Here is a 23,560-nt window from a genome sequence, read left to right on the forward strand (position 1 = left end):
GAAAAATTCATCTTCAACAAATGGTACTGGAACAATTAGATGTCCATAAGCAGAAAATGAATGAACCTTGAAACAAAACACACTATTTACAGAAATTACCTCAAAATGGATCATAGAACTAAATATAAAACTGTAGAATTTGTAGAAGAAAACATCTGGGTGGGTTTTTTCCCTAGAGGAAATCTCTGTTTGAATTTGATGATGAATCTTTAGGTGTAACACCAATAGCATGATTTATACAAGAAAGAATCGATAAGTTGTACTTCATCAAAATTAAAATCTTTTGCTATGCAAAAGATACATTTTAGAGGGTGAAAATATAAGACACAAACAGGGAGAAAATAGCTGTAAATCACATATCTGATTAAAAAAACAAACATACACGTCTATCCACAATAGAAACTATTCTTAAAAGTCAACAGTAAGAACACAAACAACCCTATTAAAAAATGGGCCGATTAGCTTTTTTGCAATGGGTTTGCCGCCAGGACACAGGTGTCATGAAAACCACTATTAAACCTAAGCAAAAATGGGAGAGGAAAAGACCCACATCAACATTGTTGTCATTGGGCACGTAGATTCAGGGAAGTCTACCATGACTGGCCATCTGATCTACAAATGTAGCGGGGTCGACAAGAACAATTGAAAAGTTCGAGAAGGAGGCTGCCTAGATGGAAAAGGGCCTTCAGTTATGCCTGGGTCTTGGACAAACTGAAAGCTGAATGTGAGTGTGGTATCACCATTGATATCTCCCTGTGGAAATTTGAGACCAGCAAGTACTATGTTACCATCATTGATGTGCCAGGACACAGAGACTTCATGAAAAACAGGCACATCCCAGGCTGACTGTTCTGTCCTGATTGTTGCTGCTGGTGTTGGTGAATTTGAAGCTGGTATCTCCAAGAATGGGCAGACTTGTGAGCATGCCCTTCTGGCTTACACTCTGGGTGTGAAATAACTAATTGTTGGCATTAACAAAATGGATTCCACTGAGCCAACCTACAGCCAGAAGAGATACGAGGAAATTGTTAAGGAAGTCAGCACCTACATTAAGAAAATTGGCTACAACCCTGACACAGTAGCATTTGTGCCAATTTCTGGCTGGAATGGTGACAACGTAATGGAGCCAAGTGCTAACCTGCCATGGTTCAAGGGATGGAAAGTCACTCGTAAGGACGGCAATGCCAGTGGAACCGTCCTGCTTGAAGCTCTGGATTGCATCCTGCCACCAACTCACCCAACTGACAAACCCTTGCGTTTGCCCCTCCAGGATGTCTATAAAATTGGTGGTATCAGTACTGTCCCTGTCGATAGGGTGGAGACTGGTGTTCTCAAACCTGGCATGGTGGTCACCTTTGCTTCAGTCAATGTAACAACTGAAGTGAAGTCTGTAGAAATGCACCATGAAGCATTGAGTGAAGCCCCTCCTGGGGACAATGTGGGCTTCAATGTCAAAAACGTATCTGTCAAAGATGTTTGTCATGGCAATGTGGCTGGTGACAGCAAAAATGACCCACCGATGGAAGCAGCTGGCTTCACAGCTCAGGTGATTATTTGGAACCATCGAGGCCAAATCAGTGCTGGATATGCACCTGTGCTGGACTGTCACACAGCTCACGTTGCTTGCAAGTTTGCTGAGCTGAAGACTGATCGTCTTTCTGGGAAAAAGCTGGAAGATGGCCCTAAATTCTTGAAATGTGGTGATGCTGCCATCATTGATATGGTTCCTGGCAAGCCCGTGTGTGTCGAGAGCTTCTCTATCTTCCCCAGGGCTATTTTTTTGCTGTGGATGACATGAGACAGACAGTCGCTGTGGGTGTCATTAAAGCAGTGGACAAGAAGGCAGCTGGAGCTAGCCAGGTCACCAAGTCTGCCCAGAAAGCTCAGAAGGCTAAATGAATATTATCCCCAATACCTGCCACCCCAGTATTAATCAGTGTTGGAAGAATGGTCTCAGAACTGTTTGTCTCAATTGGCCATTTAAGTTTAGTAGTAAAAGACTGGTTAATGACAACAATGCATCGTAAAACCTTCAGAAGGAAAGGAGAATGTTTTTGTGGTCCATATGTTTTGTGTGTGGCAGTTTAAGTTATTTATTTGTAAAATCAGTACTTTTTAATGAAAACAACTTGACCAAAAATCTGTCACAGAATTTGAGACCCATTAAAAATAAGTTTAATGAGGAAAAAAAAAAATGGGCAGATTCTTTACCAAAGGAGATATATGGATGGCAAATAAGCATATGAAAAATTGCACACTATCATAGGAAAATACAGATTAAATGCACAATTAAATAAATGACATATCTAATAGAATTGCTAAAATTAAACACTAAAACAGTGGACAACACCAAATGATGATGAGGCTGCAAAGATATAAGACTCCCTTGTGTTGGAAGATGTGAGTGAGTGTGATTGACCTCTACCATAGAGAGCTCACCAGTCAGGTACCTGATATTGGTCCTTGTTCTAGCTGTCACTCTTTGTGATTCTCAGTGTGGAGTCTCTCTGGAGTGGGATAGCTTCAACCTTCTCTTGTGTATTTTTTGAGCTGAGACTTTCTCCACACTGTGGCTTATCCATTAGTGTCCACTTTCTGTCTCTTAAAATTTAATCAAAACTTCTAGTCAACCAATGTACGCATTCTGTCTAACCCTCAGCATTGCAAAAGGAACAGAACTAGACACTCATGTCAACTTAGACCAGAAGTTCCATGGACTAGATTTGTTCTATGTACTATTCACACTTCTAAATATGATCGTTGCTTTGAATGTATTCTCTTGGGAGAACGTATACTTTTTATAGTGACACCAGTGCTCAAAACATTTTTTAATGTCTCTGATTAAATGAGTGAACAAGGTAGATTTTTTTACCCTAGAAAATGTTGCACTGGAGAAATATAATTAAAAACAAAATATCCTACCCACCCAGAAAACCTCTCTACAAAAGTAAAAGAGAAAGAAAACACTTGGTTTTATTATTGAATAAGCATTAAATTAGAGTGTGATGGACATCACAAGCAATCTGCAAAAGAGGTTGTGAAGGCAGAAAGAAATCTCCTCTTTTTATGTAGGCAGGCAGATACAGCCATTACACATATTCTAAAGGTAAGTAATAACTAGCCCTCAAGTTGAGGCTTCCCTGGTGGCTCAGAGGTTAAAGCGTCTGCCTGGAATTCAGGAGACCTGGGTTCGATCCCTGGGTCAGGAAGATCCCCTGGAGGAGGAAATGGCAACCCACTCCAGTACTCTTGCCTGAAGAATCCCATGGAGGGAGGAGCCTGGTAGGCTACAGTCCATGGGGTTGCAAAGAGTTGGACATGACTGAGTGACTTCACTTTCACTTTCACTTTCAGCCCTCAAGTTAGAGGACTTGACAGCACCGTATGTCATATCAGTTTATCCTAAATTCATCTGGTAATTGGGTCAGCTATGTTAGCGAATTGGCTTTATCCAAAGGAAAAATAAACTCACTTCTTAAAGACCGGAGTTAGTTTGCAACTTGAATCAAGGCAGCCATGGAAATTACCCAGTCAGAGAAACTAGGAGATGGGGTCTTATCATCCCTGTTGTTTGAAAGAGGTGGCTCCCAAGTCCTGGAGGAAACATCAGGGTTATAAAACTGGCAAGAAGCCTATTTTGCTTTTAAAAAGATTTCACATCTCACAGGTGCAGAGAAAGAATTTACAGGCTTTCTAAGGAAAATGCTCTAAAGAGAGGAGGGGGGTCTCTTTCTGTTTTTTTTTCACCAGAGAAAATTAATTTTTTCTTTTTCAGTTTGCATCTGCCCTTACAGTTTGCTCAGGTAAAAAGCAAAGGAACAACAACAACAAAACCAGCAATGTAAAGTATAAAAAAAAGTGAATGGTTATCTTTTGTAGTTTATGTACAAAATTATAATAGAAAGCAATCCTAAAAATGTTGTTCCAGAGTCTGACTTAAGCAAATCACTGTTCTTGGACTCCCAAAGATGATTGTGAGGTAGGAGATAGATGGGCTTCAGATTGGAAATTTACAATCAGCCACCCTTCTGCTTTCATTTCTTGAGATAAGAGATAGGTGGGCTTCAGTTGAGGAATTTACAACTAATAAAAACAGAGTAAATAGCCAGTCTTTGTCTCTTAACTCAAGGGAATAATCATGGCAAGGACAAAGAAAGGACAAAACCCTGTCTGATAAGCGAGACACTACACATGCGCAGAAAGGCTCCTTGGAGTAAAAAATCAGAGGGTCATTTGAGGCCATAATGAGTCACGCTTGATCCATCTTGGCTAGGGTGTGCGTGCACACCCCAGGGAGGGTCCTGAGACAAATTAACCAGGTGGGACAAAGCAAGGTGATTGGCCTGAGGGAAGACCCGGATAAAGGATTTAAACTTAACCAAAAGGCGTGACTTTCTCTCTGAGCTAGCCCACACGCCTTTCCACGTGTACTTTTCAATAAACTTTACTTTACTCTTTTCCGCCTCCTTGCCTGAATTCGTTCTTGACTAGGCAGGCAAGACTAGGGACCTTAGCCCTAACTGCTGGCTCCTGTGGCCCATTGGTTAGGACTCCTGGTCTTGGAAACTAGGAGCCTGCTTCCAGCTACCTTTCGCTGCTGCTTGCTGCAAGCTGCCACTTACTGCCACTCATGTCTGAAATCAATTGCTGCTAGAAAAGAATACTTTGGGATGTGTGTTTCCTGCTGTTATTGCGTAAAAAACACATTCTCTTAATTCATCATCATCTCCCTTACAGAGCTATGCCTAAATTCTTCTGTAAAATTAAATAGTACATAAATAGTACATTGTTCGTTTGAAAATGAGTGTACGACTTATTGTGCAAGCTTACTCTGGGAGTATATAGTGCTGATTCACTCCATCTGTATTCCTGTTAACACTTTTCACATATTTCAACTGTATCCTTTGTTATATTTTAGTTAATAAAGTAAATCTTCAGGCGTTGGAGCCATTCACTTGGCTGAAATTGGTCATGTAAAAACTAGCAAGTTGATGTTAATACGTGCATCAAAGTGACCTGTGCTGCTTGGTTAATTTACTTAACTTTATTTAAATTTTCCAGTAACCAATTATAAAGTTATAAAAGGGACTTCCCTAATGGCTCAGTGATAAAGAATCCATCTGCAATGCAGGAGAGGCAGGAGAGGCAGGTTTGATTCCTGTGTCAGGAAGGTTCTCTCAAGGAGGAAATGGCAGCCCACTGTAGTATTATTACCTGGAAAATCCCATGGACAGAGGAGCCTGGCAGGCTACAGTCCATGGAATCACACAGAGTTGGACACAACTGAGCACAAACACACACACACACAGAATTATGAATACATAAAACAATTTTTGACAAACATAATTCAATTGTGGATTAATCAGACTGTTAACATGACTCAAGTCAGGTAGAAGATTGCCTTCTGAAGTGCCGATTAGTGTTGTGGTACAGGTTTATTAGTCAGTAGGGAAACTGGGAGGAAAAAAAGGTAAAATCCCTTTGCTTTTAAAAAATTTTTTGTCCATATCTTGTCTGGGACTTATTGCTAGGAAGCCATCTTATAAAAAAACAACCTAAGTGAGGTAGGAGTTTATTACAATAAAACATACCTGTTTTAGAGAGATTGTTTTTAAAAACCACTGAAAAAAACCTGTCAATCTATATCAAATAGTCTTCAGTTAAAATGCTAGCATATCTTTGAATAGAGTTAATGAAGGAAAGTTATGACCAACCTAGATAGCATATTCAAAAGCAGAGACATTACTTTGCCAACAAAGGTCCGGCTAGTCAAGGCTATGGTTTTTCCTGTATGGATGTGAGAGTTGGACTGTGAAGAAGGCTGAGCGCCGAAGAATTGATGCTTTTGAACTGTGGTGTTGAAGACTCTTGAGAGTCCCTTGGACTGCAAGGAGATCCAACCAGTCCATTCTGAAGGAGCTCAGCCCTGGGTGTTCTTTGGAAGGAATTATGCTAAAGCTGAAACTCCAGTACTTTGGCCACCTCATGCGAGGAGTTGACTCATTGGAAAAGACTCTGATGCTGGGAGGGATTGGGGGCAGGAGGAGAAGGGGACGACAGAGGATGAGATGGCTGGATGGCATCAGACTCGATGGATGTGTCTGGGTGAACTCTGGGAGTTGGTGATGGACAGGGAGGCCTGGTGTGCTGTGATTCATGGGGTCGCAAAGAGTCGGACACGACTGAGCGACTGATCTGATCTGAATGTAAAATAGAGCAGCGGTTCTCAAATTGTGGTCCACAGACTAGCCACATTGACGTCAGCTGGGACCTTGCTAGATGTGCACACTCTTCCCCCAGCCCAGACGTAGTTAATCGGAAACGTGGGGAGGGGCCTGGAAATCTGTATTGTGATCAATCTACCAGGTATGTCTTTTTTTTTTTAATTAAAAAAATTTTTTTTTGAACTTTTTGTTTTATATTGGAGAGAACCCAACTGCAGTTTAGGAGACACAGGTTCGATCCCTGGGTCGGGAAGATCCTCTGGAGGAGGACATGGCAATCCCTCCAGTATTCTTGCCCAAGAAATCCCATGGACAGAGGAGCCTGGCAGGCTACAGTCCATAGAGTGGCAAAAGAGTTGGATACAACTTAGCGACTAAACAACAGCCGATTAACAATGTTGTGATAGTTTTAGGTGAACAGCAAAGGGACTCATCCATACATATACATGTATCCATCCTCCCCGCAAACTCCCTTTCCACAGACTGTCACGTTATACTCAGCAGAATTTCCTGTGCTATACAGTAGGACTTCGTTCTACCACATATTTCTGATCTGATATTTGAGAAGAACTGAATTAATAAAATGTTTCATTGGTTTAGATAAAAGTTTCAGAATACCTCAGGATGACCTTTAGCCCCATTCCTGTTTTAGAAATGCATACTAGTGAATGAGTAACTTAATCTGCTTAATTATTTACTAGGATTTTTTCTTTTTTGATTTGGTGGTGTCTCAGTTCTGTTTTGCTGAAGGAAGCACTGTGAAAGACTTGAATTCCTTTGTTAAGTTTTTAGTATTTGCTTAGAAATTTAACATGAGCAAATTTAAATATCTTGGGATTCATAACCTCAATAACTTTTTCCTAAAATTACTAGTCACTTAATATCATTTAAAAATATATCAATTAAGCTAAATCTCCTCATAGCAGCTCTTTATAGCTTATTAATAATTTAGCAATGCTTTTTACATTAGCCACAGAGCCATGTCTTAATCTTAGAGGTGCAGTGTTAACTTACTGGTAGGCAGTGGCATTTATCAGAGCCCTCTTGATTTTGCTGGATTTTAGTGCTGAGTTAGAAATGACCAAATTTGAAGCTAAACTTAAAATATATAAAATTTATAGAGTCATCCCTCCCTCACTCTCATCCAGCATCTAATTAGTTACCAATTCCCTATCCGTGTGTGTGTGCAAAGTTGCTTCAGTAGCGTCTGACTCTTGGTGACCCTATAGACTGTAGCCTGCCAGGCTCCTCTGTCCATGGGATTCTCTAGGCACGAATACAGGAATGGGTTATCAAGCCCTCCTCCAGGAGATCTTCCTGACCCAGGGATTGAACCCGTGTTTCTTGTGTCTCCTGCACTGGCAAGTGGGTTCTTTACCTCTAGTGCCATCTGGGAAGCCCCAGTCAGTACTACCCCTTAAATATCTCTGAATCTAACTACTTCTTTCTCTAGTACTGCCATCTTTTGGTCTGAGCCACCATCAGTTTCCCCCTGGATTTCCTAATGATTTATCTAAATCCATTCTCACAGTGTGAATTATTTGGTGTTTAATAACATACATCTGATTATGTTCCTCCACTTGATACTCACTGATGGCTTTTCATAAAGTCCACAGTCTGCCATGGTCTGTGAGACCTTACATGATCCAGCTTCTCCAGCTTCTCTAGCAGGAGATCTATCTTTGTATAGTTGCTTAAAGGTATTGTTTCTTTCTACCACAGGGCCTTTGCACATCCTGTTCCCTCATGGTCCAGTTGACCCTTTATTGATCTTTAGATTTCAGTTTAAAAGTCACTTTTTCTGGAGAACTTTTCTATGTATATTCTCTCTGCCCCATACCCCATACCTATATGCTCCTTGTTGTACACTTTCAGCTTTCTCCACACTTTGGTCATTAGGCTGTTTTTCTATCTGTTTATTGTATACCTTCTCCACTAGACTGCATTCCACAAGGGCAAGTTTTATTTCTCGTAACCCTGCTGCTACTGCTACTGCTAAGTCACTTCAGTCGTGTCCGACTCTGTGTGACCCCATAGACGGCAGCCACCAGGCTCCCCCATCCCTGGGATTCTCCAGTCAAGAACACTGGAGTGGGTCTGGTAACCCTAGTGACTAGCAAAAAATATCTGGTGTGTGGTGCTCAAAGTATAGGAAGAAGGGAATGAATGAATGAATGAATGAACTAATGAACAAAGCGATGACTCTCCCTGGTTAAAGTACTATGAGATTTGTGAAGTTGGCACAGTTTTTAGTTACTAAGCCATTCCTTATTTCTTGTGTATGTAGATTATGCTTGTGCTCTTCAGAGGGACATTTTGCTTCAGGGATGACTCTACCTTTCAGAAAACTGTATGTTTCTATAGCAACATCTTCAGATGGGAAACTACATTAAGACATGTTTTCATTAGATTTGCTGATATAAATAATCGCATAGACAAGTATGTATACAGCGCTCCTAAAAACAGTGTACTTTAGATTTCAAAGTAAGTTGATATATATTTATCTATACTTGTATACATCTACATTTATTTATGTGTAGTATAAGTGTGTAACATATTTTTCTTAATACATCGAGCTCCATTTGTATATATTTAATATAATTGGGAAAGAGATTTCAGGTTGAAAAAAGCTTGAACACACCTCCTTTGGCTGCCAAAAGCAGGTCTTATGTGACAGACTGAGTTTTGTTTGTGTCTCTGTGTGTTTTAATATGGAACATAAACTCTTTCATGTCTTTTTACACTTTATCCTAATATTAGATAATAGGAGCTGATGGGGGAAATTACTGAAGGAAAGAATGTCTGTTTACCATGTTTTCCTCCAAGAATGCAAACATGTGCTCATTAACTCCTTCAGGTTTTTAATCTGAATATTATGGACCAGGTTGATGTAATACTTGATATTTTGTGTTGTGTATGTTTCTGAGAAATTTGTTTTGCAGTTTTTCATTATTTTTTGTATGTTTAGATTTCTATTGATTTAAAGAACATAACCTTCATAACCAAGGAGAAAACTGCTCGACTTATCCTAAATGCTATCCAGATCGTTACAGAGGGTGAAAAGGTGAAAAACTACCTTTGCCTTATTACATAATGTGGAGAAAATTTGCCTCATACTAATCATCAGAGTTGGGAATATAAGCAGTTCTTGAAGTTAGGAATATCTGATAGAGATACACTGTATTTAATACTAGATTTCTGTATACTTAAATACTGATTTTTGATTGACTTTAAATAACTACTCAAATTTTTTGTAGTTTATTATTTACAGAAAAGTTTCTCTCATATTTTTCATTTCTTAATTATAAGAGGTAGGTGGAATAAACCTTAGCAAAACATCCTTATCATTTTAAAATACTCTAATAGTTATATGATTGTTGTTTAGTCAATAATACCTTCACAGTATCAATTAATAAAAATGAACAGTTCTGGTGAACAGAGATTTGGTAGCATGTAAGTAAGGACATAATCATTACAACCTTTTTTTAGAATGGCAATTTGCTTTAGCTGCCATCATTTTTATTATGCACCTACAATATCCATCAGTTCTTGGTATGAAGAATCTTTCTCTACTCACCTGGAAAATTAATTAACAGCTCTGTATGTAACTTTAGAAGCAAAATGCTGAGAAAGAAAAAGAAGGAAGGGAGGAAAAAGGAAAACATGGTAGGGGATGAAGGAGGAGAAGGAAGGAAGGAAACAGGGAAGGAAATGAAAGAGAAAAGAGGCAGTAGAGCAGAGGACAGGGGAGATAAATAGATTGAATCATTATAATGATACTTTTTAACCTTGTAAGGTTTCTTTCACATGCACTTTTGGTTTTAAACAGTCTCATCATTACAAAACACTTCCAGGTACAGTACAAAGAACTTTTCCCCTGGAAACTATTTGAGAATAAGTTGTCACTCTGAAGCCTTATCACCCCAGAAGTCTAGCATGTATTTCCATCAAAGACATTCTCCTACGTAACCACTGCATGACCATCAAATGCAAGACTTTAGTATTGATCATTGTCACTGCTGCGTTCTCAAACCTGTTTTAGTTTCCTCTATTATCCCAATAATATCCTTTATAGCAAATAGACCCAGTTCAGAAATGTGTATTACATTTAGTTGTCAAGGTCTTTAATTTCCATATTCTAAACTAATCTCTTAGTTGTTCCTTGACTTTTGTGCCCTTGACACTTCTAAAGATTATATTAATGGGTAAGTTATTTTGTAGGATATCCCTCAGTTGTCTTTATCTGGTATTTTCTTATGATTAAGTTTAAGTTTTGCAATTTTGGTGGAAATAACACAGAAGTTCGGACAAGGCAATGGCACCCCACTCCAGTACTCTTGCCTAGAAAATCCCATGGATGGAGGAGCCTGGTAGGCTGCAGTCCATGGGGTCGAGAAGAGTCGGACACGACTGAGTGACTTCACTTTCACTTTTCACTTTCATGCATTGGAGAAGGAAATGGCAACCCACTCCAGTGTTCTTGCCTGGAGAATCCCAGGGATGGGAGCCTGGTGGGCTGCCGTCTATGGGGTCACACAGAGTCAGACACAACTGATGTGACTTAGCAGCAGCAGCAGCAGCACAGAAGTTATTCTCTGTTCTTTCCATTGCATCCTCTCAGATGGTGGGGCTTCTTAAGTGGTGCTTGTGGTAAAGAACCTGCCTGCCAGTGCAGGAGACAAAAGAGGCGTGGGTTGGATCCCTGGGTTGGGAAGATCCCCTGGAGTGGGGAAAGACAACCCACTCTAGTATTTTTGCCTGGAAAATTCAGTGGACAGAGGAGCCTAGTGGGCTATAGTCCATGGGCCACAATTGAGCAACTGAACACACACTCACACACACACACACACACACACACACACACACATCTTGCTGTTGATATTCTTGATATTCATTTTGATCATTTAATAAGATGGTGTAAATAAGACTTTACTGTAAAGTTAGTCTGTTTTCCTTTGTAATTATGTTTTGTAGTAAGCTACTTTGTAAATATACAATTCCTCATCAAATTCATTCATTTATTTACTCATATCAGTGTGACCTCATAATGTCTTATTTTAGTTAATAAGTTATAATCCACTGCTATCATTATTTATTTTAATACTCAAATTGTCCCAGGTTTGGTCAGTGGGAGCCCCTCAAACTGGCTCTAGTATCCTTTTGACTGTTTTCAGCATTATTTGAGCATTTCCTTGCTTTTTAGCACAGATATTACAGGCTTTCCCCATCTCAGTCCTGGAGTCAACCAGGGCGTGAGAGCCCAGTAGTCCTGGCGCCCAGGCTCTTGTGTGCAGACTCGGTAGTTGTGGTACACGGGCTTCGTTGCTCTGTGGCATGTGGGGTCTCCCCAGATCAGGGATCAAACCTGTGTCTCCTGCATTAACAGGCAGATTCTTTACCACTGAGCCACCAGAGAAGCCCTAAAATAAACTTATTCTTAATTGTACAATTAATATATCTGACGAGGAAAAATTATAAATTTCTCTATGGCAGAACAATCAAACTAAGTTAGAATTGAAACACACGTAACACACCCCAGCATGTCCCCATTTGGGATAGGCTTCTCCCAGCGTGCAGTGTACATCTGTGTTACGTGTTAACCAGACCTCCTGGGGCAGGAGGCTGTAATCAACCTTTGAGGAGAATACACCTATTCTTCAGACACCAGTGTTGTCATTTTAAGATTAATATTTCTTTTTCCATCCCATACAGGGGTTCTCAGTGAGCTAAAGACTCTCTCTGTACATACACACTTGACCAAACATTTCTGATGAACTTTATAATTTAACCTGTTAATACGATACATGATTCTTTGTCTAACTGCATCTCTAACTGCTGACTAGTGGAACAGTCCTCAGAAATTTCTGACTGTCTCTGGGTTCTAATCTTCAGTTTGGCTTGAATAAATTTCTCTTTTATTCTTGGCTTGATGGTTAATTGAATTTTTGTCCACATATGTATACGTTGCATTATTTGACAAAGTCATCAAACAGTTCTGAAACTAACATCTTCCTTCCATGCTAATCTCATTGCCTTTTTAGAGGCAAACACTGTTATCAGTTTGGTATATATCTTTTCAGGGCTTCCCTGGTGGCCCAGTGGTAAAGAACCTGCCTTGCCAATGCAGGAGACTCAGGTTCAATCCCTGGGTTAGGAAGATTCCCTAGAGAAGGAAATGGCAACCCACTCCAGTATTCTTGCCTGGGAAATCCCATGGACAGAGGAGCCTGGCTGGCTACAGTCCATGGGATAGCATATGTCTTCTCATACCTTTCCTTTGTATTTACATGTATGCTGCTGCTGCTGCTGCTAAGTCGCTTCAGTTGTGTCCAACTCTGTGCGACCCCATAGACGGCAGCCCACCGGGCTCCCCCATCCCTGGGATTCTCCAGGCAAGAATACTGGAGTGGGTTGCCATTTCCTTCTCCAACGCATGAAAGTGAAAAGTGAAAGTGAAGTCGCTTAGTCATGTCCGACTCCTAGTGACCCCATGGACTGCAGCCTACCAGGCTCCTCCATCATGGGATTTTCCAGGCAAGAGTACTGGAGTGGGGTGCCATTGCCTTCTCCAAATGTATATATATAAGCGTATATCTTTGCTTTGTTTTTAAAGTAAGTGTTATCCTATATTTGTTGTCCTTCAGTTCTCCTTTCTTAAAAAAAACAACATTGTTTCTTGGAGTCACAGGTTAGCACGTGTAGATCGTCCTCTCTCTGTTTATTAATGTGCTGTATAATATTTTGTAGAATGGATTTACTATGGTTTCCTGGACCATTAGTTCATTTCCATTGTTTTATTACAAACGGTACTGTGGTGAACAGCCTGACCATGCTTTCTTAAGCTCATGTGTGGCTCTTTCTCACATAGGTAATGGAATTTCAGGGTCAAACATTTAAATTTTCATAATGATAACAACAACTAGCATTTGCCAAATATATATTACTTGTTCTAAATACTGTGTATTTTTACATTGATTTTCTCTTTGGTTCTCACAGAAATTTGCTACCATAATTATTGTGTACATGAGGAAGCTAAAGAAAAGTGATTCCAAGTCATAGAACTAAGTGGTAGAGCCAAGATATCAACCCAGGTAGTTTAATTGCAGAGATCTTGGTCCTAACTACCACGCTCTATTGATTCAGTGATCTCTTTTCCATCATCATGGGGGGAAAGACTACACTATTAAATATTTATCTTACAGTGTGCTCTACTGTAGTAAGGAAGGTTAATTGTGGTACTGTTAGTTGTTTTTGTTTCTAGTATACGTTCTGTGCCCCAGCAGCTTAGAGATATCATTATCCAGAACTCCCAAATTAAGGTTCCTATTATTATGATTTTGGCCTCACTGCATGGCTTCTGGGATCTCACTTCCCTGACCAGGGACTGAACCCAGGCCATGGCTGTGAAAGCCTGGAATCCTAACCGCTAGGCCACCAGGGACCTCCCTAGGTTATTACTGAAGCAAGATTTATTAATGGATTTTTAAAGTTGGATATCTACCAGGTCATAAAACAAGCTTTAATAAATCCAAAAGAATTGAAATAATACAAAATGTGGTCTCTAGTCACAGTGGGATGAAATTAAAATTCAATAATAGAAGGAAATTTGGGAAACTCACAAAAAAGTGGGTATTAAGCATAATATTCGTAGAAAGCCAATAAGTGAAAGAAGAAATCACAAGGAAAATTAGAAAATACTTTGAGTAAATGAAAAGAGAAACACAACATACCAAACTTATGAGATACAGCTAAAGCAGTGCCTAAGAGGGAGATTTATAACTATAAACACCTACATTGAAAAAGAAGAGTGATCTCAAATCAATAACTTTCCACCTTAAGAAATTAGAAAAAAGAGAGGAAACTAAACACAAAGCAAATAGAAGCAAGGAAACAGTAAAGGTTAGAATAAAAATGAATTAAATAAAGAATGGAAAAATAATGTTAATTAAAAGAACCGTAAATTCTTTATTTGAAAAGATCCCCAAAATTGACAAACCTTTAGCTAGGTTACCCAAGACAAAAGATTAAAATTATTATGTTCAGAAGTAAAAGTGGTAACATTACTACTAACCTTACAAAAATAAATTGTTTATACTATGAACAATTGTATACCAACAAATTAACCTAAACGAAATGGACAAATACCTAGAAAGTCACAAACTATTGAAACTGACTCAATCAGAAGTAGAAAATCTGAATAAACCTATAACTAGGAAAGAGATTGAATTAGTAATAAAAAATCTACCGATAGAGAAAAACTCAGGCCCAGATGGCTTCATTGATCAATCTGTCAAATGTTACAGTAGAATTAACACCAATCTGTCACAAAACGTTCCAAAAAGGAGTTCCCAACTTGCTCTATGAAGGCAGTATTATTACTGTGATACCAAAACCAGACAAAGAACATCACAGTAAAACTACAGACCAATATTTATGTTCATTGTGTCTATGAATGTAGAAACAAAAATCCTCAAGAAAATACTAGCAAGCCAACATCAGCAACATATGAAAAGGTTATATACCATGATTTATACAAGGTTGTTCAACACATGAAAATCAATCAATGTAATACACTATTAGTAGAATAGAGGACAAAAAACATGATCATGTCAATCTGTACAGCAAAAATTTTTGACAAAATATAACATCCTTTCATGATTAAAAAACAAAAACAAGCTAGGGCTAGCAAGGAATTTCATCAGTTGGATAAAGTTCATAGCCACATATTTACTAGTGAGAGACTAATCATTCCCCTTTAAGGTCAGGGATAAGACAAGGATGTCCTTTCTTGCCACTTCTATCCAACATTGTATTGAAGGTTCTAGCCAGGAAAATCAGACAAGGAAAAAAGTAAAAGACATCTGCTTTAAAAATGAAATAAAACTATCTCTGTTGACAGATGACATGTTTTTCTGTATATAAAATCCCAAGAAAACCAATAAAAATGTGCTAGAACCAATAAATAAATTCAGCAATTGTTGGAAGAAATTAAAGGCAACTTAAGTAAAAGAAAAGAATCTCATGCTCATGGATTAGATAACTTAATATTGCTAGGATGACAATACTCCACAAGTTAATCTGCAGATTTAATACAATCTGTATCAGAATCCCAACTGGCATTTTATAGAAATTGACAAGTAGATCCTAAAATTCACATGGAAATGTAAGTTACCCAGAATAGCAAAAACAATCTCGAAAAAGAACAAAGTTGGATGAATTAGTCTGTTAGGTCTGCCATGACAAAATGCTATCAATTAAACAGCTTAAACAACAGAAATTTATTTTCTTAGAGTTTTGGAACCCAAAGGCCCCCATCTCCAAACACCATTACATTGGGAGTTGGGGCTTCAACATATGGATTGTAGGTGGACACAATTCAGACTAGAGCAACCTCATTTAACTTTAATTTTCTCCTTAAAATCTCTATATCCAAGTATAGCCATATTGGGGGTTAGAGTTTCAACATGTGAATTTGGGGGAATACAATTAGGTTCATAACACTAGAAGACTTATGCTTCTTGATTTCAATGCTTACTACAAACCAGTAATCAAGGCAGTATACCTACTGGCAAAAGTCTAGACAGGCAGATTAACGGCATAGAAATGAGAATCTAGAAATCTTAAAATTATCAATCATAAATTGATTTTTGACAAGGGTGCCAAAACAGTTCAGTGAGGAAAGAATAGTGCTGGATTCACCAAATGGTTTGCTGTTGTAATAACTAGGTATCAACATGCAAAAGAGTGACTTTTAACCCCTACGTCATATCATATACAAAATTAACTCAAAATGGATCATAGGCTTAAATGCAGGTCTGCTTCTAAGTCGCTTCAGTCGTGTCTGACTCTGTGCAACCCCATAGATGGCAGCCCACTAGGCTCCTCTGTCCCTGGGATTCTCCAGGCAAGAATACTGGAGTGGGTTGCCATTTCCTTCTCCAATGCATGAAAGTGAAAAGTGAAAGTGAAGTCACTCAGTCGTGCCTGACTCTTAGCGACCCCATGGACTGGAGCCTACCAGGTCTAAAAGTATAAAATTATCAGAAGAAACTCTAGGTGTAAATACTCATGAGCTTTGGATTAGACAGTGGTTTCTTAACTATGACATCGAAAGCTCAAGTGACAAGACTTCTCTGGTGGCCCAGTGGTGAAAACTCCACGCTTCCAATGCAGAGGGTGTGGGTTTGATCCTTGGTCGGGGAGCTAAGATCCCACATGCTGCATGGCCAAAAAGCTCAAGTGACAACAGAAAAAAAATAGATAAATTCAATTTCATCAAAATTAAAAGCTTTTGTGTTTGATGGGGCCCATCATGAAAGGGAAAAGACAGCTAACTCATAGATTGGGAGAAAAAATGTACAAGTTATATATCTGAGGAGGTGTTTGTATCCAGAATACATGAAGAACTCTTACAACTCAACAGGAAAAAGACAAATAGCGAAGTGAAAAATGGGCAAAGATTTTGAGTAGTAATTTCTCCAAAGAACATATGCAAATGACCAAGTACATGCAAAGATGCTTAGGGTCATTAGCTTTTAGAGAAACATACATCAAAACTACAATGAGATATACCACTTCACACCCACTGGGATGGCTAAAATAATAAGACGGACATTAACAAATGTTGAACATGTGGTTAAACTGGAACCCTCATGCATTGCTGGTGGCATTGTAAAACTTTGAAATGTTTGAAATTGAGTTTGGCAGTTCCTCAAAATGTTGAATATAGAGCTACCATATGACCCAGCAATTCCCTTTCTGGGTTAATGCGAGAAAATTGAAAGCATATGGTTCACACAAAAACTTGTAATCAAATATTCATAGCATTATTCATAGTGGCCAAAAAATGGAAATATCATCAGATGAAAGTATGCATAAAAATATACAAAATACATATTCATACAATGGAATAGTATTTAGCAATAAAAAGGACTGAAACATTATGCCATGTGAACGAAGCCAGTCCTAAATGACCACATATTGTATGATTCTATTTTTGTGTGTGTGTGTGCAAGATGTTCATCATAGCATTGTTCATATAACAAAGAGCCAATAACAGGGTAAAGACTGAATTATTACACAATCATATGAACTAATTATTTGCAGTCTGAAATATATGCAAATGATTATGTATTTTTTACTTTTAAAAGTATTTCAGGATTTTACAGTATGGGGAAATAATAGCCATTACCTTGTAATAACTTTAAATGGAGTATATAACCTATAACAATATTGAATCACTATGTTGTACACCTGAAACTAATATGTTGGGTAGCCTGCAAAGTTCATTTGGTTTTTTCCACGAGCTGCTGCTGCTGCTGCTGCTGCTAAGTCACTTCAGTCGTGTCTGACTCTGTGCGACCCCATAGATGGCAGCCCACCAGGCTCCTCTGTCCCTGGGATTCTCCAGGCAAGAACACTGGAGTGGGTTGCCATTTCCTTCTCCTGTATGATTCTATTTTAATTAAATGTCCAGAACAGGCAAATTCATAGAAGTTGAAAATAAATTTGTTGCTAGGGAGAGGAAGGAATGTGGAGTGACTGCTAATGAATTTGGATATCTTTTCAGGTTGATGAAAATATTCTAAAGTTAGTAGTGATAGTTGTACAACTCAGGATATGCTAAAGACTACTGATATGTATGCTTTTAGAAGAGTGAATGTAATGGTATGTGAATTATAGCTCAGTAGAACTGTTATTTTTTATTTTTATGACAGATATTTATTTCTCTATAGCCATTATTTTGCAATAACATTAAAATATTTTAGTTTATATTGGTGTATATTTGATTTACAATGTTGTGTTAGTTTGGGGTATACTGCAATGTGGTTTAGTTATACATATACATATATCTCGGCTTCCCTGGTGACTCAGATGGTAAAGAATCTGCCTGCAGTGTGGGAGACCTGGTTTTGATCCCTGGGTTGGGAAGATCCCCTGGAAGAGGGCATGGCAACCTACTCCAGTATTCTGGCCTGGAGAATCCCCATTGTCAGAGGTATCTGGCAGGCTACAGTCCATGGGGGTCGCAAAAAGGTGGACATGACTGAGTGACTCAGCACAGTGCAGCACATGGAGGTATTTGTTCTTTTTCAACTTCTTTTCCATATAGGCTATTACAGAGTATTGAGTAGAGTTCCCTGTGCTATATAGCATGTCTTTGTTGATTATCTGTTTTATACATAGCGATGTATATCTGTTAATCCCAAATTTCTATCCCCCCTGCACCACCTTTCCCCTTTGTTAAACATGTTTGTTTCCTAAATCTGTGCGTCTGTTTGTAAGTTCATTTGTATCATTTCTCTAGATTCCACATATAAGTAATATCATGTGATACTTGTCTTTGACTTCACTTAGTGTGATAATCTTTAGGTCCATCCATGTTGCTGCAAATGGCATTATTTCATTCTTTTTTATGCCTGAGTAACATTCCATTATATGTATGCACCACATCTTCTTTATCCATTCATGTGTTGATGGACACTTAGGTTGCTTCCATATCTTGGCTATTGTAAATAGTGCTGCAGTGAACATTGGGGTGCATGTATATTTTCAAATTATGATTTTCTCTGGATATATGCCCAGGAGTGGAATTGCTGGATCATATGGTAGCTCTATTTTTAGTTTTTTTTAAGGAACCTCCATACTGTATGCTTTTAGAAAAGTGAATTTTATGATATGTAAATTATAGCTCAGTAAAGCTGTTATTTAAAAAAATATATATGGCTTGAAGGAAGAGTAGAGATTTCCAGGTTATAAGAAAGGCTCCTTCTTAGCAGGAGTTTAAACACCACTGTCAGAAACCTTACCTCCTCTCCTCCCCACCTCCCAGCTAAGCCCCTCACTAGAGTGCTCTTAGGATTGAATAGCTTCTGATTTTTCAGGCAGCTGCTGAGGTCTGGGTCTTTTAAACAGTGCTCTGCTTGAATGTTCTCTCTTTCCCTGAATGCCGGGGGACTCAAAGTGACCTGAAAGTCAGGAGATGGAGAGAGAGGAGAGAAGTGGGTGGGGTGGCGGTGGGGGATCTTGTCAAGCCCAGCCCTTCCCCTCTCCTTAAGGGAAAAGACAAGATGGGCAGGGCAGCCTCAAGGTCAACCTCCTCCCACCCCCTTAAGTCTGTATTGTCATTTGGGTGTCCAGTCTCCCCGGACCCCATGCCCATGCTTCTACCTGGGAGATGCCTAGGGGGGTTGGCCCAAGGAAGCTGGGTCCAGTGGTGCATAGCAACCACCTGGGGAGAACACCAAGTGAGTGCAGTAAGCCCTAAGCACCGGCAACTCCACTCTGCCCTTCCAGGTCCTGCTGCTGGAAGGCCCCACCTCACCTCCTGGGCTGCTCTTACTGGCAGGGGCTGAAAACTCCAGTATTGCCCTAGGGACATATTGTGATTAACCCTGCCCCCCAAATACCAAGTGTTTTCCGAGTGCATTCCCTCATTCTAACAAGGAGCCTGAGACTGCTACTGCAGTTTGTGTTTGTTATACCCTGGATCTGAGTGTCCTCTCCAAATCACTTTTGCACTTATCACATGCAAGTGAGTTGGGATGTATCCTCATGAAAACAAATACCTCCAGGGAAGTGATAAAGTTCAGGCTTACAGAAGAGCTAGGAAAAACTGAGATCTGAAATTTAATGGTCAAAGGGAAAAAAAAGCTCTTTGAAGTGGGTGAAAGAGAGGGACTTGGAGAATACTTCTGAGGCCATTGTAGCCAAGTAACATTTTTCTATAGGCTGCAAGTAAAAGCTAACCCTTTTTGAAAACTTCCTGATGTCACCTGTGTTTTTGATGTATGCATGAGGAGTATCACCATCTTTACTGTAGTTATACCTTTCAAATCTTTGCATTGCTTGGTTATCTTTAACATTGAACATGCAACTCTATTTCAAGTGGACAGTATACTCTAGTTTAAAATGATTTCTTGGGAGGCTATATACCACATGGCTTATGGGATCTTAGTTCCCTGACCAGGAATTGAACTCGTACCCTCAGCAGTGAAAGCACAGAGTGCTAACCACTAGACCACCAGGAAATATCCCTATACTCTCATTTTAATAAAGAGAATGGTTACTGTTTCTGGTCTATACTATGACAAAAATCAGTGTTTATACTGATATGTTAAATACTATACACAACTTAATGAAAGTTGAAGGTGAGATCTCAGTTTTAAAGGTGTCCTAATTGGAATTTTAAACACTGTAGAATTCACTGAGAGAAGGAATTAGAAAACAGAATCAACAACATAGCTACTCTTCCTGTACTCTCTTAGTGATCTTTGAAGAACAGTCCTTTTTAACTTATTAATATCTATAACAATAATAGTAACTCCCGCTTAGGAAGTATTAGGTGCCAGGCTTAGGGCTAGGTGCTTGATGTAGTCTTAGTGTTGTCCATAATTTTATGAGCCATAATTATCTTCTAGTTTTTTAAAGTGATAAGCCACATTGGTTAGATTCGTTGATCTTTTGTAATCCTGTATTTAAAGAGAAGGTAAAAACCAAAATCTATTAATTATACAGCCTAACTACAAAATTCTAGAAAAAACACAAGTAATTTGAATAATAAATTTTGTGTATATTCAAACTATTTTTAGATAGTTTAAGTTCAGAATATTATAATCATATTTACTTGTAATTCAGGAATTTGAGAATGATATATGTTATTTTTGCTTACTTTTGCCTAAGAAATCCTTAAAGCATATAAATCTATATAAAAGATTACTCCGTTAGGATTGATTAAGACAACAGGATGATTTTAAATTTCTCTGTGTGTGTGTATGTCATGTATGTGTATATTTAAATTTCTCCAGTAAGATATATCTACAAGAGGGGAAAAAAGTCTGAGGAAGATATGGTGCCTTTGAGAAAGAATGTTTTTAAAAGTCCATTTTTTCCCCCATTCATACAGTTCCTCTGATGCTTTCCTTCAGAAAGGGCAGTTTATTTCAGATGTTTGGCTTAGTTTACTTACTGTAAGTCTCCAGTTTTAGGCATGTGTCTAAAGTGTCACCCTGTCATCCGTGCTGTAATTGATAGCGCTTCAGCTTAGTTCACAGCTTTGAGTTTAGCACCTTCTTGAAGAACAGACGTTGAGTGGTTGGGATTTGTGGGGCCAGAAGACAGTGACTGCTCCCTTCTGGGATACAAACAATTCGTGTTTTCTATGTTTTTTAGAGAACCTCAGCCTTCCCCCGCCTCTAGTCCTCCACTGTTTGGTTGAGGTTAAGCTGCTCCCCCTTCCATGTTTTGTGTCAGAGCCAGACCACCAAATCTAAGATTTTATTTAGAGACATTATGGTCTGGCCCCAGCCCACCACAACATTGTTACTATTTTCATGTTTCTAGTGATATTATCATATTGTTAGATTTAGGATTACTGATACTATTAATGTAGGCAGGATGTGTACAGAAATTGAACTGTTCTTTTTGCACTGTTTTTCCTCTGAGAGACATAACAGTGATGTCTCTTGCCAGGGCATGGGGCTGTTGGGAAGCTCAAAGAGTACATACTGAGATTGAGGTTATTGGTTATCAATAACCTCAGATATACAGATGACACCACACTTACAGCAGGAAACGAAGAACTAAAGAGCCTTGTGATGAAAGTGAAAGAGGAGAGTGAAAAAGTTGGCTTAAAACTCAACATTCAGAAAACTAAGATCATGGTATCTGGTCCCATCACTTCATGGCAAATAGATGGGGAAACAATAAAAACAGTGACAGACTTTATTTTCTTGGGCTTCAAAATCACTGCAGATGGTGACTGCAGCCATGAAATTACAAGATGCTTTCTCCTTGTAAGAAAAGCTATGACCAACCTAGATAGCATATTAAAAAGCAGAGACATTACTTTGCCAACAAAGGTCCATCTATTCAAAGCTTTGGTTTTTCCAGTAGTCATGTATAGATGTGAGAGTTGGACTATAAAGAAAGCTGAGCACTGAAGAATTGATGCTTTTGAACTGTAGTGTTGGAGAAGACTCTTGAGAGTCCCAACCAGAGATCCAACCAGTCCATCCTAAAGGAAATCAGTCCTGAATATGTTGAAGCTGAAACTCCAGTACTTTGGCCACCTGATGCGAAGAACTGACTCATTGGAAAAGACGCTGATGATGGGAAAGATTGAAGGCAGGAGGAGAAGGGGACAACAGAGGATGAGTTGGTGGGATGGCTTCACTGACTCTATGGACATGAGTTTGAGTACGCTCTGGGAGTTGGTAATGGACAGGGAAGCCTGGTGTGCTGCAGTCGATGGAGTCACAAAGAGTCGGACACGACTGAGTGACTGAACTGAACTGAACTGAGTGTTTAAATCCAGGGCCTAATAGAGCAGAAATCTGTACTCATTTTAAATTCTAAGACTTGAAGAGACAGAATGGCTTTCAGGCTTATTCCCAAAGGCCAAAAGGAGGAGGAGGCATATGTCAGAAATAGAGATGAAGTGATGAGGATAGGTTTTCAATGTATGTCGACCCACCCTCTCCCAATTTTGATACAAGTCACTCCAACTTCTATTTGGGGAATCTGTAATTGAAGGATGACAGTTGGGGGAAAAGTGGTTTAAAACAGTTGATTGAGGGCTTCCCTGAAGGTTCAGTGGTAAAGAATCCATCTGTCAGTGCAGGAGACATGGTAATGCAGAGACATGGTTTGATCCCTGATCTTAGAAGATCCCACATGCCACAGAGCATCTAAGACTGTGCACCACAACTGTTGAGCCTATTGGTCTAGACACTGGGAGCCACAACTACTGAAGCCCAGATGCTGCAACTACTGGAGCTCGCACACCCTAGAGCCTGTGCTCCACAGCAAGAGAAGCCACAGCAATTAGAAGCCTGTGGACTGCACCAAGAGTAGCCCCTGCTTGCAGCAACTAGAGAAAGCCTGAGCAGCAGTGAAGACCCAGCACAGCCAAAAAAGAAAAAATTATTTAAGAAAACAAACAGTTGATTACTTATGTTAGTATCTATAAAGGATAAGTATGTTGATCTGAAGGGGACTTGGCCAGATTTAGGCCAAGGACTTAGGACTTAGGCCAGAAAAGCAAAGTCACAGAGGTAGACTTTGACCACTGGAGGAGCGAACAGAGATGAGACAGAAGTGACTCATCAGGCTTCACCAGCATCACAGGTAGTTTTTCCCTTAAAAATCGGCTACCTTTGTTCTGACTTCATGCTTATCATGCAGATTTCTGATTACTAATCTGACTTCCAAGGTATTCAGGCACCTGGATGGTAAGGATGCACGCCTTCTGAAGTCTAGAAAAGACTGTTCCCCTTCTGAGCATTAGTGTATTTACTATGGAGCATGTGTGTGCAGCTTGTGAGTGTCGCTGGTTT

At 39.3% G+C, this 23,560-nt stretch overlaps 1 protein-coding gene and 1 pseudogene across 3 annotated transcripts in view; both read left to right on the plus strand.

Annotated features, from left to right (window-relative positions):
- Positions 1–23,560, plus strand: part of GRAMD1C (GRAM domain containing 1C) — a 99,468-nt gene that overhangs the window by 31,847 nt on the left and 44,061 nt on the right. The window lies entirely within an intron of this gene.
- LOC102277349 (elongation factor 1-alpha 1 pseudogene) lies at positions 530–2,180 on the plus strand (annotated as a pseudogene).

The sequence above is a fragment of the Bos mutus genome, chromosome 1, assembly GCF_027580195.1.
Source record: "Bos mutus isolate GX-2022 chromosome 1, NWIPB_WYAK_1.1, whole genome shotgun sequence".
NCBI lineage: Eukaryota > Metazoa > Chordata > Mammalia > Artiodactyla > Bovidae > Bos > Bos mutus.